A 6,659-nucleotide genomic window follows, 5' to 3' on the forward strand; every position below is an offset into this window, starting at 1 on the left:
CTCAAATCCAACGCTGCAGGGCAACTAAGCCCACACACCGCAACTACCGAGCCCACGCACCCCAGAGCCCGTATCCCGCAACAAGAAAATCCACTGCGATGAGAAGCCGGTGCCCCGCAACTAGAGAAGCCCCCACTCGCCACAACTAGAGAAGGCCCACGCATAGCGACAAAAACCCAGCACAGCCATAAATAAATAAAATTTTTTAAAATATGTATTTTAAAATAAAAAAAAAAACCAGATTGTTCTGTAAAGGGTTCCCAAGCATCAACCACTGTGAGTGCCTTTCTCTTTTTAATTCAAGCCCTGGCTTAGCCAGAAAGGAGCCTGAAAAGAAAGGCACAGGCCATTCGGGACCTCGAGGGCCTCCGTAGGAGAAGTTACCCTGAGCAGCTGCCTCCACGCACCAGTGTGAGCTGCGTGTTGGGCACCGAGTCCAGCATCTACACCTGCTGTCTGTGGTCTCTGCTGCCTCCACAGCAACCCCCAGGGCTGAGAACACCGTCGTCACCATCTCACAGGCAAGACCGAGGCCCCGACAGAATGCAGGTGGATTGGTCCTGCTCTGACCTGGATCTGGATCTGACTCTAGGGTGCTTATTACTGTCTCCACTGCTGCACAAGCAAGCCGAAAACAATGGAGGAGCGTGCGTTACACAGGATGGGCAAGTCGGGGCTTCCCTGGTGGTCCAGTGGTTAAGACTCCATGCTTCTACTGTGGGAATCATGGGTTCAATCCCTGGTCAGGGAACTAAAATCCCGCATGCCAAGACGTGAAGCCAAAACACACAGAGACACACACACCGACACAAACACACACAGAAACTGAAAGGCAACTAGAAAGGTAGTTTGTTATTCAAATAAGTTACTCTTCAGGATAAAAACAACCATAAAAAAGAATTTTCTAGAAGCCCAATGTATTTCTCTGAAGAGTGAATGGCAACTCTGAGGCACCTGGAACTCAACACAATGGAGGTTAGTAAGTTTCCATCCAGCAGCAAATCAGGCGGAAACTGGTGTTAAACTGTTGAGGCTCCCCAAAGGCTCCTTCCCAACCCTAAAAAACAGATATTTCACTTAAACTGTCCAAAGGTAGTTGGGCTTAAAACGCACAGGTGGGACATTTTAGATCAAGGGCGCTTGGTGCACAGGGCGGTTGCCCCACCAGCCCAGAATGTTTCAGTTCCCTACAGTGATTTACCAAAACTAACCCTCATGAGGACCTGTACAGTGACCGATAAGGACCTGTATAGTGACCGAGAGGCAACTGACGGCTTACAGAGACACCACGCAGCAAGGCCAGCCCAGTTTACAACCTTAATTATTAGTATGGTAAACAATTTACTGAACATTTGCCACAGACCAAACATATTAGGGGGCTTCCCTTGAGGCTCAGCTGGTAAAGAATCTGCCTGCAATGCAGGAGGCCTGGGTTTGATCCTTGGGTTTGGAATATCCCCTGGAGAAGGGAAAGGCTACCACTCCAGTATTCTAGCCTGGAGAATTCCATGGACTCTACAGTCCATGGGGTCGCAAAGAGTTGGACACGACTGAGAGACTTTCACACGCATATACATACACACATTAGGAGCTCTCACATTCTCTAATCATCACAAGCCTGTCAAGTACACCCAAGAAACTGAGATCCAGAGAGGCTGAGTGACTCACCCAAAGTCACACAGCAAGAGAACAGGATGCAAACCAGGTTCTGACATCAAACCCCTCACCTGGCTTGCTGGAGTGCTTAGGAATACAGGTCCTAATCGCTGTGATAATAGAAGATAAACCCAACAATATTTAGACTTTTCTGTGTACTTCCACAGAAAGTTTCAAAAAGAAAATATGCAAGGGGTAAAGATAACGCCGGTTCTGGAGGTAGACTGCCTAGGTTTGAGTCCTGGCTCCTCCACTTAGCAGCTGTGTGATCCTGGATTAGTCTAACTTCTCTGTGCCTTAATTTCCACCTAGTAAGAGGTGGACAACAAACCCTATTTCATTAGGCAGTTGACAAGGTGGGGCGAAGAAATGCACATAAAGCCTTTAGAATCAAGCCTTAGAAGACGCCTGCTGGTGTTACTCTTCCTTGGGCACCCAGCTCAGGCCCACTATTTTAGCAACTTATTTGCATAAATAAGCCCAGACATAGCCAGTCTGCGTGGCCTCACTCTACACCTTCCGCCTGTCACCAACATCCTCCTCGCACCTTTGCTTCGGGCACTGACTGAGCCTAGCTCTCAGCTTCCCCACCTGTCCAATGAGGCAATTAGCCCAGCCAGTCTATCTGAGGTCCTTCCAACCTGACAGTCTAGAAGTCTAAAGCCAGGCCTTAGAAACTTTACACCCTCTCTGAAACAAACATGAACAGACAACACGTAACCACGTGCCTAAAATCCTCTCCTGTATTATGTATAAACGCCTGTTAGGATGACAGATCTTCTCTGAGGTCTCAAAGCTCCACCGGCACCCACGACATGCGGGGCATGCATCCTCAGTGCTAAGGGTGAGGACACGGTGGTCAGAAGCTCTGACCAAGGGAGGACAGATTCCAAAACAAGCTGTTGCTCTGACAAGCTGAATCCACTCCGTAGAGGTCTTCAGCAGAGCACAAGCAACGGCAAGCGGAGGGAAGATGGACAGGCATTCACCCGCTGGACAGAGGGGAGAAGGGCCGTGGGGGGTGGGGGCAATGGAGGAGTGGAGGGGTGAGAAGCAGAAGAGAGGGTGCCGAGGGGAAGGGCAGGGACCAGCGGAGGCCGGGTGAGGCGGTGCTGATGCAGAACGTGAGAGGAGCACTGGGGGCAGATTGCAAAAACTCAGCTTCACAAGCCCAGAGTAAGCCCAGCCCAGCAGCGCTGAGCAGGGACCTGCCAGGACTTGCTGGGACCACGAAGGACATTAAGTGAGTAGCGTCTGGCCCCGAGACCTCACTATTTGAATCTCATCCGTGCCTCTCTCCAGCTGTCCAGCTGCAAGACCCCGAACCAGTTACTGTACCTCTCTTGATGTTTCCCAAAGGGTGTATTCACTCAACAACCGTGAGTCCCAAGGACACGGGCAGGTTCTCACTAGGGCTGGAAATCAGGGGCTGGGAGTCCACAGTCTCAAGGGATCAAACATACCACAACCAAGACAGGAGTAAGACAGTCTTGGTTGGGGGAAGAGGGGGCGGGTTGAGGGAGAAGCACCCCAGTTAAGAGGGGAGGTGTGAAGTTGAGAAGAAATCATAGGCAAACATGAGACCCAGTTGTTCCTGGCCAGATAAACCGAGCAGGAGGAAGCAATGGCTGTAAGGTGTGCCTGGTCCATGCCAGGGACCTCACCGAGGCCAGCAGCAACCACCCTCTACAAAGGCAGCCAGGACAACAGGGTGAGGTGCCCACATCCGCAGGACACGGGCCCCCTCCACCGCCAGCCTGGGCACACGCGGCAGCCCCAGGGAGCCTGCCGCACAGGGAACTTTCCAAAGCTTCCACATCCACGCTGGAGCACACAGTACCTCAGCAGTCTGGAAACAGACGTGGTCTCCCAGGGCCAGGCAAGGAGGCCTTCCAACTACCCGCGGCCCAGCCCACCGCTTCCTGGAGGGGCCGCCCCCACCCGCTCCTTGCCCCCTACCCTCAGAATGAAGGTCGCTGCGGTGGGATGCAGCCCCGATCCGGGTCTGAGGCTGGGGGCTGCAGCCCAAGGGCGCGGGTCTCCGAAGAAAAAGGGAGTCCCTGGCCTGGGCAGCGGGGATCCCAAGAGAATGGGGGGAGGACAGGACATGAGAAGCAAGGGGGCGGAAGCTCCGAGGTGGAGGGGGTTGCGGGGGGGTGCTCCGAGGTGGACGGGACCCCGGACTCAGGGACTCTGAGGTGAAGTGGGTCCCGGGGCTCAGGGACTCAGGTGGAGGGGGTCCCAGGGCTCAGGGACAATGAGGTGGAGGGGGTTCCGGGGGACTCCGAGGTTGGGGGGGCCGGGGCTCAGGGACCCTGAGGTGGCGGGATCCCGGGGCTCAGGGACTCTGAGATGGAGGGGGTCCCGGGGCTCTCGCGGGTCGGGGGAGCGGTTCCGCGCGCCGAGCCGGCTCCTCTCCCGCCCCGGAGCTCCGCGCGTCTGAGGGTGAAAACTTTCCGTCAAGTTCCGGAAACGGTGCGGTTAGGGGCGCGCGTTTCACGAAGGAGCGGTGCTCCCCGTGCCCCACGCACTCCCCCGGGCGCGGGAAAGAGCGGCGATCGCGCGGCGGCGAGGGGGTAGGACAGGCAGGACGCGCCCCGCCGCGCCTCAGGGCCGCCGCCTCCCCGCTCCGGCCGACGCGGCAGCAGGTGGCAGCGGCCCCGCGCGCGGCCCGGCCCCTTCCCTCCCTCGCGGCCCGGCTCCCGCCGCAGGCCCTCAGTACCGGAGTCAGCGTGGCTCCGACGCCATCCCCGGGGCCCGCGGGCCCGCAGCCCAGGCCCCGCGGGACCCGCAACGTGCGCGGCGAAGACCAGGGGCGCTGCAGGCAGCGAGCCGACCAGGCAGGTGCCGGCAAGGAGCCCGCGGCCAACGGCGGCGCGCGCCCTCGCCTCGCCTCGCCCCGCCCCGCCCCGCCCCGCGCGCCCTCGCCCCGCCCCGCCCCGCCCCGCGCGCCCTCGCCCCGCCCCGCCCCGCCCCCTGCCGGCACAGCCGCTCTTCCGCCCGGGCTGCCGCCCCACCCCCGCCGGGCCGCCGCTGCTCCTTAAGCTCGACGCTCGTCCCTCTGCCCCTTCTCCGGCCCGGTCGCCCGCTCTCCACAGGCCCCGGGACAGCATTACCCGCCCTTTTCTCTCCCGAAGGCCAAGAGGAGCCGCGAGGGGTGGCCTGAGGGGATCTTCATGCCCGCAGAGCCCCCGTGGACACCCACCAGGGGGCCTCCTTACCTGGTCGGCTCCACCCGCGGCCATCTTGGAAATGGGAAGCGGCTGGGAGGGGGAAGGGGCACGAGCGGGCAGCGACCAGGCGTGGGGAGCCGAGCGGCGGAGCGCATCGATGGGTGGCCCTGCCCACCCCCGGGCAGGTGTGTGGGAGAGGAAGGTGCCGCCCCTCACCTGGCCGCAAGCTGGAGGCCAGGTGGGCAATATCGGAGCTCGGGCCCGGGACTTGGAGCCTTGAGCCTTCCCGGCCGGGCCTTGTCTCTTCATCCGTAAAACGGGCTTTTCTGACAGTTCCCTTATTGAGCCGGTAGACAGGGCACTGCGCCGCGCCTCCCCAAACTTGTCTGCACTTCTCTATCACCTGCAGATCTTTGAAAATTTTAAAGGCTAGGCCACGCCTCAGACCAACTAAATCACGGTCTCTGGAGGTAAGATACGGTTTTGGAAGCTGCGTAATGTGCAGACAAGTTTAGGAACCGCTGGCCTAGTGTTCGTCGCATTATTTCCGTCAGTATTGCAGAATCTAGAGACACGGTCTGTGATCAGAACCGTCACGCAGGACTTCCCTGGCGATGCAGTGCTGAAGAGCTGCTGCTTCACTGCAGTGGCGCAGGTCCCTGGCGGGGCTTCCACACGAAGGCGCCCTCCCCCGACACCCCCTCCCCCCAAAAAAAACAGATGGTAGAGAGTGGACAAACCTAGACAGTATTACAAAGCAGAGACATCACTTTGCCGACAAAGGTCCGTCTAGTCAAAGCTGTGGTATTTCCAGTAGTCATGTATGGATGTGAGAGCTGGACAAGAAGGCTGAGCACTGAATTGATGCTTTCGAACTGTGGTGCTGGAGATCTTGAGTCCCTTGGACTGTAAGGAGATCAAGCCAATGCATCCTAAAGGAAATCAATCCTGAATATTCATGGGAAGGACTGATGCTGAAGCTGAAGCTCCAATTCTTTGGCCACCTGATGCAAAGAGCTGACTCATTAGAAAAAAAACCCTGATTTGGGGAAAGACTGAAGGCAGGAGATGGGGGTGACAGAGGAGATGGTTGGATGGCATCACTGGCTCAATGGACAGGAGTTTGAGCAAGCTCTAGGAGATGGTGAAGGACAGGGGAGCCTGGCGTGCTGCAGTCCATGGGGTCGCAAAGATTTGGACACATCTGAGCAACTGAACAACAAAGAGTGAAAGATGAAGTCGCCTGCCCAAGGTCCAGGGCTGGTAAGTAGCTGAGAGAAGTTGGAGGCCAGATGCCCCGCCTCTAGGATCATGCAAAGCCCCGGAATAAGAGAGCTCTTGTTCGCTAGTTATTGACCCATTCCTCAATGTCCTCCAAGAATGTGGGCCGCCTGAGCCAAACCGGGCTTATCTTGTTTACTGGTATGTTCGCTGAGCCTAAAAGACTCCAGAGATTGGGAGCTGGAAGGCCTGGCTTCCAAGCGAGGCTTGGCGCCAGACTGCCAGGAGCGCTGAGGGTCGCCCCAGGCAGAAGTACCAGAGAAGAAACCTCAGAGAGACAGGAAGGGTGATCTGTCCATCAGAATATCTGGAAGCATACAGTGAAGATTACTTTTGGCTCTAGTCATTAGTGTTGGTCCTGAGAAGTCCAGGCTTGTTTCTCCTGCCGGGGTCATAGCTCTAAAAACTCTGCGCACCTGCAGTCATGATGGCAGGAGGAGTGAGAGCTTTAAAAAGGAAATCTGTTAATAGAATACATTAACACCCTTCACAGTGCCTAGGGCATAATAGAAGCTTTATAAATGGTTGCATTTCTGGATGTTTTAAGGA

This window comes from Bubalus bubalis, chromosome 7, assembly GCF_019923935.1.
Source record: "Bubalus bubalis isolate 160015118507 breed Murrah chromosome 7, NDDB_SH_1, whole genome shotgun sequence".
NCBI classification, from domain to species: domain Eukaryota; kingdom Metazoa; phylum Chordata; class Mammalia; order Artiodactyla; family Bovidae; genus Bubalus; species Bubalus bubalis.